This window comes from Meles meles, chromosome 1, assembly GCF_922984935.1.
Source record: "Meles meles chromosome 1, mMelMel3.1 paternal haplotype, whole genome shotgun sequence".
NCBI classification, from domain to species: Eukaryota; Metazoa; Chordata; class Mammalia; order Carnivora; family Mustelidae; genus Meles; species Meles meles.
In genome coordinates, this window is record NC_060066.1 from 196365680 (window position 1) to 196378185 (window position 12506).

Consider the following 12506-nt stretch of genomic DNA (forward strand, 5'->3'; position numbering starts at 1 on the left):
GGAGACATCTCGGGTAGTCTTGTGTCACTCCTGTTACACCCCATCCCAAGGCATATAAACTGTATTGTTGATCCTGACGTATAAGCAGCAGGTGGCTAGGAGAAGGAGGAAACAGAGCGGAAGTTGTCCCAGGCCGAAGGAACAACACCTGCTAAGACAGAGAGGCTGAAACATTCCAGGGAGCGGTGTTGGGTGACGGGGGGCATTTGAGGTCCTGAGCCCGGGGAAGCAGGGAGGAGCCAGGTCATGCTCGGTTGCCAAGCTGAGAGTTGTGGGGAGCCATGGGAGAGTCTTAACTAGGGGAGAGACCCAGCCCAATTAACATCTTAGAAAGACTGCACTGGCTCTGTGGAAGGTGCATTTGGGGGAGAGACCAGCAAGGAGGCCGAAGCAGAGAAGTCCCCGTGAAAAGCAGTGAGGGTCTACACTGGGGAATTAGTAAATAGCAGTAGGGAAGAATGAAAGAGACAATGGGCGGAGCCTTGGTTGGGGTGTGAATTTGTATTCTCGCCTTGTTTTTTTTTTTTTTTAATATTTTATTTGTTTATTTGACAGAGAGAGGTCACAGTAGGCAGAGAGGCAGGCAGAGAGAGAAAGAAACAGGCTCCCCACTGAGCAGAGAGCCCTATGCGGGGCTCGATCCCAAAGGCAGAGGCTTAAACCGCTGAGCCACCCAGGCGCCCCTCGCCTTGTTTTTTTAAGTCCTGCTCCCAGCAGGTAGCAAAGATCCCTCCCCTTGGGGGAGCATATGTGGGGTGTGGGGGGGGGAGGCCACAGCTTTTTGAAGACAGCCCCCTCCGGGCTTTTGTCCTCTGCCCTCCTAGAAGGGAGAGTGGAAAGGGGATGGGGAGGAGAAGCGCTTCCAGGCTGCTGGGTGCCAAATGTGTCCAGGCTGTTTCTAGCGGGGAAGCAGATCTTCAGATAAGAGGTCCTTGGACATGTACTTGGGTTTAGTCGATATTGGATGTCTATTGGCTTCCGGGGACCAGGGACACAGTGGTGAACAAAACAAAGCCTGTGCTCCCATAGACTCACATTCAGCAGCAGGAAGGATGTTACATAAACGAGTCAACAGGGCTCCCGACCTGGCAAAGCCCCACGGGCCACAGTTGCAGCAGAACCTCGGGCTCCTTGAAACGGTACAAACTCAGCCAGCGGACTTTCAAAAAGAAAACCATGGGAGTGCCTGGGTGGCTCAGTTGGTTGAGCATCTGACTCTCCACTTCAGCTCAGGTCATGATCTCAGGGTGGTGGGATCGAGCCCTATGTCTGGCTCAGCTCGGGGTCTGCTGGAGAGTTCTCGCTCTCCTTCTCCCCCTACACTTCACCCCGCTCAAACTTTCTCTCTCTAAGTAAATAAATTAAATCTTTTCAAGAAAGAATTAAGAAACCCACAGGCCCAGAATGGAGCCAAGTCATTACACTGGGACTCAATCCCCAAACTAACTGCAGTTTTAACTCCCCTCAAGTAGTCTTAAGCAGTCAGTCAGGAATTTTCTGGTTAGCACCAATGAGGTCATCTGTCACATGGGCCTTCTCTATCCCTCCCCACAAAGGAAGATGAGGTAATCTGCGTGATCAAACCTCCTGCTGTTCCCGCTAAGGGAAAATGATCTTGCCTGAAATAATCCTTTCTTTTCCTCAGCTAATAGCTTCCTTGCCCTACCCTCTTTCCTATAAAAACCTTCCATTTTGCACACCTGCTCTGAACTCCTTGGTGGATGGGATGCTGCCAGATTCATGAGTCACTTAATGAAGCCAATCAGTCCTTCAAATTTACTGGGTTGAATCTTTTTAAAGGGGCCACAAATAACTGAAGAGCAAAGTCCGGCCTGTGTTCAGGGCCCAGGGTCACCCCAAAGAGGAGGAGGGGATCATAATAACCGCTAAGAGTGAACTTCCCGCCAGGGCAGGAGGAAGAGGGCTCAGAGACCAAGTGCTGTTGACTTAACAAAAATAACGCGATGTGGGGGCGCCCGGGTGGCTCAGTGGGTTAAAGCCTCTGCCTTCGGCTCGGGTCGTGATCCCGGGATCCTGGGATCGAGCCCCGTGGCCCGCTTTCTGCTCAGCAGGAGGCCTGCTTCCTCCTCTCTCTGCCTGCCTCTCTGCCTGCTTGTGATCTCTGTGAAATAAATAAATAAATCTTAAAAAAAAAAAACAAAACCACAAGGCGATGTGGCTTCTTGCTCCTGAGCCTACAGCCTGATTCAAAACCGCTGGGCAGTGTCCAGGCCACATGGAGGCATGATTGGAAGGTAATCTACGGGACTGCGGAGGGGAAGGAGGGCAGGCAAGGGGTTAGGGTAGGTGGCTCCCCCTGGGCTGAGCAGGGAGCTGGTAATGACTAGGCTTGAAACTGGAACAAGGAGGAGAGGTCTGAGGGGGCTTGGGAGCTCCTTACAAACCCATCTCAGGGGCTGCTAGAGTCCCACTCAGCTTTTTGCTGGAGGCAGAGGCTTCTTTTATTTTTATTTATTTGTTTGTTTATTTTAAAGATGCCTATTATTTTATTTGAGAAAGAGAGCATGTGTGCACAAGCATGCATAGGGGGAGGGGCAAAGGGAGAGGGAGAAGCAGGCTCCCCACGGAGCAGGGAGCCCCATGCAGGACTCCCTGTCTCCCTCCCATGGGAGGACCTTGAGATCATGACCTGAGCCCAAGTCAGATGTGTAACTGACTGAGCCACCTAGGTGCCCCAACAGAGGTTTCTTTTTGGTCAGTGTCCCCAGAAGGCCCTCATCACTGTCACCCCCTGCTAACCTGTAAGGTGTCTACAAGTAGAAAGGGGCACCCCTCCAGGCCTTCTGTGAATTAGAAAAAGATGCCTCCCTCCCAGACAGACACAGCCAGGGCTCAGGGTGGAGCTGGTGGGAGCGCAGATTTCAGCCCCCATCAGCCCCTGCTGGAACTGGGTTTGCTGGAAGAGGTAAGTGAGGCAGAGAAATCTAAAGAGTTAGGATTTTGCCTTCTTAAGTACAAAGAAGCTCCTCTTCTTCATATCGGCCAAAGCTTTTTTTTTTTTTAAAGATTAATTAATTCATTTATTTGACAGAGAGAAATTACAAGTAGGCAGAGAGGCAGGCAGAGAGAGAGGAGAAAGCAGGCTCCCTGCCAAGCAGAGAGCCCGACGCGGGACTCGATCCCAGGACCCTGAGATCATGACCTGGGCCGAAGGCAGAGGCTTTAACCCACTGAGCCACCCAGGCGCCCCAAAGCTTTTTTTTTGATTCTTGGCAGCTGAGATCTCCAGAAAATCCCTATTGCTCTTAGAGAAAAGCTAGTGTAAAAGCTCACCTCAGTAGTGCCTCTAAGGCAAACAGCCTGGGAGCAAATCCCTGGAGGTGTAGGGGTGGCCCTCAGGTGACTGATGCCCTTTGTCCAGGCCTCAGAGTTTCTGGGAAGCCAGGCTGTAGCTGTGGTAGTCTTGGGGTTCAAGTCCACAGAGTTCAAGAAGGTCAAGAGTGAGGCCATGATAACAGATACATGAAAAAGTGCTCAACATCACTCGACATCAGGAAAATACAAATCAAAACCACAGTGAGAGGGCGCCTGGGTGGCTCAGTGGTTTAAGCCGCTGCCTTCGGCTCAGGTCATGATCTCAGGGTCCTGGGATCGAGTCCCGCATCGGGCTCTCTGCTCGGCAGGGAGCCTGCTTCCCTCTCACTCTCTCTGCCTGCCTCTCTGCCTACTTGTATCTCTCTGTCAAATAAATAAATAAAATCTTTAAAAAAAAAAAAAAAAAACAAAACCACAGTGAGATACCACCTTACACCAGTCAGAATGGCTAAAATTAACCACTCAGGAAATGACAGATGTTGGCAAGGATGCGGAGAAAAGGGAACCCTCCTACACTGTTAGTGGGAATGCAAGCTGGTGCAGCCACTCTGGAAAACAGTATGGAGGTTCCTCAAAAAAGTTGAAAATGGAGCTACCCTACGACCCAGCAATTGCACTCTTAGGTATTTATCCAAAGGACACAATCACAAGGATTTGAAGGGACACCTATACCCCAATGTTTATAGCAGCAATGTCCACAGTAGCCAAACTATGGAAAGAGCCCAGATGTCCACTGACAGATGAATGTATGAAGAAGATGTGGTATATATGTACAATGGAATATTAGTCATCAAAAAGAATGAAATCTTGCCATTTACAACGATGTGGATGGAATTAGAGAGTATTATGCTAAGCGAAGTAAGTCAATCAGACAAAGACAATTATCATTTGGTCTCATGCATATGTGGAATTTAAGACACAAAGCAGAGGATCATAGGGGAAGAGAGGGAAAAAAAAAAAACAAGACAAAATCCAAGAGGGAGGGGCGCCTGGGTGGCTCAGTGGGTTAAAGCCTCTGCCTTCGGTTCAGGTCATGATCCCAAGATCCTGGGATGGAGCCCTGCATTGGGCTCTCTGCTCAGCAGGGAGTCTGCTTCCCCTCCTTTCTCTCTCTGCCTGCCTCTCTGCCTACTTGTGATCTGTCTGTCAAATAAATAAATGAAATCTTAAAAAAAAAAAATCCAAGAGGGAGACAAACCATAAGAAACTCTTAATCATAGGAAACAAACTGAGGGTTGCTGGAGGGGAGGGGGGAAGGGGGATAAGGTCACTGGGTGACCGACATTGAGGAGGGGACATGATGTAATGAGCACTGGGTTATATGCCACTGATCAATCACTGACCTCTACCTCTGAAACTAACAATACATTATAGGTTAATTAACTGAATTTAAATAAAATATATATATTATAAAAAAATAAAATAAAAAAGAACTTCTTTATTCATTAAATCAAAGATGCATTGTTAGAATTAATTACTATTGCTGTATTTCTGTAAGGTAATAAAATGATATTTCTTTTAAAATTAAAAAAAAAAGAGTGAGGCCATGATAGAACCCATGAATGTTGACAGTCCAGTTACTCTAGAGCAAACACATTCCTTCATTTACTCATTGAGCGCCAAGTGCTGGTGATACAATGATGGACAAAAATAGTTTATAGTTTGGGGTGCCTGGGTGGCTCAGTCAGTTAAGCATCTGCCTTCGGCTCAGGTCATGATCCCAGGGTCCTGGGATCAAGCCCTGCATTGGGCTCCCTGCTCAGCAGGAAGTCTGCTTGTCTCTCTCCCTCTGCCCCTTCCCTCCCCCTGCCTTGTGTTCTCTCTCTCAGATAAATAAATAAAAATCTTTAAAAAAAAATAGTTTACAGCTTACTGAGAGAAATGGGCTTTAGTAAAATTCATACAGATTTCTGTGGAATTATAACTCTGGTGGTATCCAGGTTGGATGCCATTCTAAAGGACCTCAAACTGTTTCCTGTAGGTCATGGGGGGGGTCACTGAAGGTTTTGCAGCAAGGACATGAAAAGATCATAGAGTAACTCCTTCCATTTTCCCTTTGCAGCAGCAGTGCCTGACCCAAAAGAATGACTGTTTCACGATGAACCCTGAGATGCCTCCAAGTATGCCATATAATTTGTGTCTGCTCCAAGCTGAGCTTTTCATGATGATCGATTCTTAAAGATCCCAGAGAGAAATTCTGAAGTTGGCCGGACCTGACAAACTCAGCATGACCAAATCTTCACTGAAGAGGCTTGCTTCTGCTCCTGAATTCCTGCCTGTTTCTCCTTGTCACCCAGATTCAAAACTAGAGTCGGTGCAAGGCTAGCATAGCTCTTGACACTCGACAGGCACTAAATAAACATGTGTTGAGTAAATGAATGCTGGAGTAATTAAGAATGAATGAAGAACAAATTAATAAATGGCAGGCCTCTTACACTCTTTCCTTCCCTATGGCTTCTGCCTTGACTCTGCCTCTCTTCCTCACTGCCTGCCCTGGTGCAGGCCCACAGCACTGCTATCTTGGCAGTTTTCACAACCTCCTAGCAGATCACCCTGCCTCCGGTCTTGGCCTCCCCTGGCCTGCCCTTGCTCCCTCACTCTGCCGGTGAGATCATCTCAAAACCTAGAAGTGATCATGTAAGTCCTCTGCTCCAAAACCTTCAGTGGCTCCCCAAGGCCGAGGGGAAAAAGTCAGGTTCTTAGCAGGACATCCAGGTGGGGCACAGTGGACCCCTTTGTTGGCACCTCTCTTACCATCTGTCTTCTTGGGCACATTTCCTCTTCCTGAGGCACTGTTCAGAGTTGCAAATATTTTTGAGAAAAGTGAATAGAAGCCCCTTTTACTTCTGTTGGTTTCAAAGTGTTGAGTATTTAAGGATGAAGCAGTAAGGACTGACTAGGCTGGGTGGGGGGGAGGGGCACAAAGGAGACACAGAAGGACAAGTGTTGTGGTTAAGAGTTAGGCTTGGGAGTCACGTGTGGCTGGATTCATTCCTGGCTCCTCTCTTTACTAGCTCTGTGACCTCGGGCTGATGGCTCCATCTCACCTGAAATGGGCAGGCACAGCAGTGAACCACTGGAAGTTTACAAGAGCAAAGTCAAATTCATCCATAGGCCAGCCAGGCCTGAACTGGACGTGGGGCAGCCAGACTGGACGTGGGGCAGCTAGAGACCCCTGGCCAGGCTCCTCTGCAAGGATGGCTAACCATCTTGGTTTGCCTGGAACTAGAAGGTGTTCCAGGACATGGTACTTTTGGTTTTAGAACTAGGAAGTCCTGGGAAAACTGGGACTAGGGGTCACCCTCTAACTTTGGCCCTTGCCAGCCTTGTATATTCAATCCAGGGTGCCATCCAAGCATAATTTTGTACATGTGCCTGTGGTATGGAAAAGGCTGGAGGCTCGGTTTCCTCATTTGTAAAATGAACATGCCAAGAGAGGTTACCTCATTTGGCTGTTGTGAAGATTAGGTGAATAAAGCAGGACCTTTTAATTCTGCCTTTTTGACCCAGAGGCACACCCAGATTCTATGTCTTCGCCAATCTGTTGCCCCTCACCCCAAGAATACTACAAACAAAACCATCCACAAATTATCTGCCAGTGTAACAAATATAGGGTACAGTAGCACTCTATGTTAAATTGGAAAAATAAATGCAAACTCCTAACCTTAAAAAATAATCATTGTTGGGGTACCTGAGTGGCTCAGTGGGTTAAAGCCTCTGCCTTTGGCTCAGGTCATGATCTCAGGGTCCTGGGATCGAGCCCCGCATCGGGCTCTCTGCTCAGCAAGGAGCCTGCTTCCTCCTCTCTCTCTCTCTCTGCCTGCCTCTCTGCCTACTTGTGATCTCTGTGTCAAATAAATAAATAAAATCTTTAAAAAAATAACCATTGTCGGGGCACCTGAATGGCTCAATTGGTTAAGCGTCTGCCTTCAGCTCAGGTCATGATCCTGGGGTCCTGGGATAGAGCCCTGCATCAGGCTCCTTGCTTAGCAGGGAGCCTGCTTTTCCCTCTCCCTGTCCCCACCACTCATGCTCTCTATTTCTCTCTCTCAGATGTTTGAATAAGAATCTTTTAAAAAGATAACTACTGTCATTGCTGAGTGATTACTAAGAGGGCTCCAGGAACAGCAGCCCCGGTGCCCCGCCCCTACCCACAGACAACACTCAAAAGGCTCAGGGGTGCTGTTCTCCACCCAGAGGAGGGGTACTAGGCCCAAAGCATGGAGAAAGAAAAAGAATCAGGCTGCATAGCATTAGAACATGCTCTCCTGTTGCCAGAAAGCCAGAAGGCTATAAATAACATTAGCAGCACTGGCAGGACAGAGGGACCAGCCTTTCACTGGCCAAGACATAACAGCTGTGGCATCCACAGCAACATGATGATTATTGTATTACTATTGCTGTCAAAGTTACTGGACAAATTGAATCTGAAAGGCCATGAGTTCATGATGACAACCCAAATAGGAAAGTTCCAGATAGAAAAAGAGCACAAGGCGTGCCTGGGCGGCTCAGTGGGTTAAAGCCTCTAGGTCCTGGGATCAAGCTCCACATTGGGCTCTCTGCTCAGCAGGGAGCCTGCTTCCCCCTATTTCTCTCTCTCTGCCTGCCTTTCTGCCTACTTGTGATCTCTGTCAAATAAATAAAATCTTAAAAAAAAAGAAAAAGAGCACAAAAACTGGTTGAAATGCACAAGAATGGTAACTACTATAGGATATGTTTAACTTTTTACTTTTTCCCCCTCTTTTAAGTAAGCTTGACACAAAACCTGGGGCCTGAACTCAAAACCCTGAGATCAAGGGCCATACGCTCTACCGGCTGAGCCAGCCAGGTGCCCCGTAACTTTTTAATCTTAGTAAGTAATGTTAACCCATATGGATACTTTACTTCTTTATTAACTAGACGCCTATTTATAAAGTATATATGTGTACTTGTTCCCATGTGGATAAGGAAGCAATTCACAGGACAGTGAGGAGTCAAATCATTCAGACAAAGGGCAAAATCACTAAGTTGGTGAGGACTGAAAGAACCAACTAGCCAACCATCCTCTCATCCTGCTAACCCCACAGAACTCAATTCATTCCTCTTCTAGAAAGTGAAGCCTTCAAGTGGGCCTATGAATATAACAAAATAACGTATTGATGAGAATATATGAACTTTCAAAAACCCGAAAGTCCTCATCAGTGTTATCAAACAGGACAATGAGTTGTATAACGGTGCCCAAGTGAGGCTGAGAGCTGATGATTTTGAGGAAAAAGATCAGGTTGCAAAACACTCAAACCTCTCTTAAAGTATGACTTCCATCCAAAGTCTTAAAGACACAACAAAAAGAAGCTTGTGTGTAGCCTACTGACAGTCCCCTTGGACCGCACAAGCAAGCCTTGAGTCCTGACCAGAATGGACTGATGAAGGACCCACATCCAACAACTTCCATTTCCACTGGACTAAGATGATGTTTCTTTTTTTTTTTTTTCTAGTCTGATGACATTTTTGAAAGCCCAGAGAGGAATAAAAACAGTCTTACAAGGATGCCTGGGTGGCTCAGTGGGTTAACACCTCTGCCTTTGGCTCAGGTCATGGTCCCGGGGTCCTGGGATCTGGGATTGAGCCCCGCATCGGGCTCTCTGCTCCATGGAGAGCCTGCTTCCTCCTCTCTGCCTGCCTCTCCGCCTACTTGTGAACTCTGTCAAATACAGAAATAAAATCTTAAAAAAAAAAAAGAAAACTGAAAATGGCTACTTTACCCAGCAAAATTATCTTAGACCAAAAAACCCAAACAAATGAAAAGCAAGAGAATCACATGTTGTATATAACACTGAAAACTTCAGAAAGTGCCCTGAATCAAACTGTACTTGATAGAAATAGTGAGCACCCATAAACTAAAGTAGCAGATCTGAAAAAATTTTAGTAACATTTGGTATGGATCAAATTTGAATGACGAATTAAACACTCCTTATAAAATTTGTCCAGGAAAGAACTGACTCACACAAAAATGATTTTAGTAAAATTAGAACTGGAAAAAATTAGAAATGGGTAAATCTCACCGTGGAGAAAACTGAACAGAAAATTAAGTCTAGGGCGCCTGGGTGGCTCAGTGGTTTAAGCCGCTGCCTTCGGCTCAGGTCATGATCTCAGGGTCCTGGGATCGAGTCCCACGTCGGGCTCTCTGCACTGAAGGGAACCTGCTTCCCTCTCACTCTCTGCCTGCCTCTCTGCCTACTTGTGATCTCTCTCTGTCAAAATTAATAAATAAAATCTTAAAAAAAAAATTAAGTCTAAGTGAAAATTCATCATTGTTGGGACAGTTCTGATTAAAATACGTACACTTATAAAGTGGAGGCAAAATGACGTTAGAGGTTGAAATAGAAAGTCAAAAACATCAGAGAGGGACACCTGGTTGGCTCAGCTGGAGGAGCATGTGACTCTTGATCTGAAGGTCATGAGTTTGAACCCACACGGAGTGCAGAGGTTACCTAAATAAGTAAAACTTCATTAAAAAAATAAGGAGATAATGCATATTAAGCATTTAGCAGAGGTAATACATGTACGTGGCATGTGGTACATGCTCAGTAAACACCAGAGTGGTCGGCTTCAGGGAGATACAAATCAAAACTGCAATGAGATACCCCCTTACACCAGTCAGAATGGCTAAAATTAACCACTCAGGAAATGACAGATGTTGGTGATGATGCAGAGAAAGGAAAACCCTCTTACACTGTTGGTGGGAATGCAAGCTGGTGCAGCCACTCTGGAAAACAGTATGGAGGTTCCTCATAAAGTTGAAAATAGAGCTACCCTACGACCCAGCAATTGCACTATTAGGTATTTATCCAAAGAACACAATCACAAGGATTTGAAGGGACACCTATACCCCAATGTTTATAGCAGCTATGTCCGCAGTAGCCAAACTATGGAAAGAGCCCACATGTCCATCAGCAGATGAATGGATAAAGAAGAAGTGGTATTATAGGGCACCTGGGTGGCTCAGTTGGTTAAGTGACTGCCTTTGGCTCACGTCATGATCCCAGAGTCCCAGGATCAAGTCCTGCAACGGGCTCCCAGCTCCAAGGGGAGTCTGCTTCTCCCTCTGACCTTCTCCCCTCTCGTGCTCTCTCTCTCAAATAAATAAGTAAAATCTTTTTTTAAAAAAGGAAGTGGTATCATATACAATGGAATATTTTTTTTAAAGATTTTTTATTTATTTATTTGACAGAGAGAGATCACAAGTAGATAGAGAGGCAGGCAGAGAGAGAGAGAGGGAAGCAGGCTCCCTGCTGAGCAGAGAGCCCAACGCGGGACTCGATCCCAGGACCCTGAGATCATGACCTGAGCCGAAGGCAGCAGCTTAACCCACTGAGCCACCCAGCGCCCCTATACAATGGAATATTACTCAGCCATCAAAAAGAACAAAATCTTGCCATTTGCAATGACGTGGATGGAACTAGAAGATATTATGCTACATGAGATAAATCAGTCAGAGAAAGACAAATATCTATGATTTCAGTCATATGTGGAATTTGAGAACAATATGAACACAGAGGAGGGGAAGGGAAAATAAAATAAAAACAGAGAGGAGACAAACCACAAAAGACTCTTAACTATGGGAAACAGACAGAGGGTTGCTGGAGGGGAGGTGTGTGGGAGAGACAGGGTCACTGGGTGATGAGCATTAAGGAGGGCACTTAATAGAATGAGCACTGGGTGTTGTATGCAACTGATGAATCACTAGATTCTACGTCTAAAACAATAATACACCATATGTTAATTAAATTTAATTTAAATTTTAAAAATTTTAAATAAATAAAAGATGATTAGCCACCTGCCAAATAAATAAACACCAGGGTGGGGCTTTTTTTTTTTAAACTTGTGGTCAAAAAAAAATAACAATATTTACCATTTTAAAATGTATAGTTCAGTGGCATTAACAACATTCACCTTGTGGTACAACCCTCACCACTACTCATCTGCAGAACTTTTGAAAAGAGAGAGTATAAACACTGGGCCACGGAAACACACACACACACACACACACACACACACACACACACACAAGAGGCAAATACCTGTTATTTGAGTGCTGATTGAGAACTCTGCTCGATATACTGGATCATCAAGCTCTTGAAAAGACGTGGAAAAAAATTTTATTTTAATGTTTTGCATTGTGCAATATTTTAGTTAAGACACTTTCATTTCATTTATATACTTTTGTATTTCTTTTCTCTTTCACTCTTTGAAAATATTTTATTATTATTGAAACCTCAAACAAACAGATACATAGGGTTACCAGCACTCCCATCCTGGATACGAGATAGCTTCAGCCTTTGCATGCCTGTATAAGAAAATACTTGTTACACATCCTTGTCAACTCCCAGGAAGATCTTTAGCAGGAAGCAGAGGAAGCTTTGACTCTGAAGGTGTGATCATAAGTAAAAGATCACCCTAGGAGCTGATGCAGGCATAGTGAAACAAATCCCTATGGAAAAGAGAGGTCAATGTGGGCTACAGGTTCCTGTATACCCGCCATGCCATAGTTTCCTTTATTTAATTTACTTATTAAAGTTTTTAAAAATTTATTTACTGAGAGAGAAAGCGTAAGCAGGCGAATCAGCAGGCAGAGGGAGAGGGAAAAGTGGGCTCCCCGCTGAGCAGAGATTCTGCAGGAGGACCTCAATCCCAGGACCCTGAGATCATGACCTGGGCCAAATGGGCTTAACCTACTGAGTCACTCAGGCGCCCCATTTCCTTTATTTTTAAGAGTATGATTTTCTCAGCTGAATTTATATCTAACTGAACTCCAAATGAACCCAATTACCCCAAGTGAATTCACAACTTAAATTTCCCAGAATAATACTCTTAATGTCAAATATTTTATCCTATATATCATAAATACGCTCTTATTTAGACTCTGTAAATTCCAGTCACCTTACACTTAATGTAACAATGTACTCATGACATGCCTCAGGTTTCTGTCCTTGGCTGTATCTTGTTTATTTCTCAGTGATGACTTGGAGGCTTACAGAATTTACACAGGTAAGAGGCGGCAGACATGCAGCATCTGACCCACAGATACCTTTTCTCTGGCCCACATGGTGTTTTTAAAATTTTAAATTTACCTAAAAACACTTAAAACTCAAAAATTTTTACACAATAATCAAAACTTCTGGAGTCTGCTA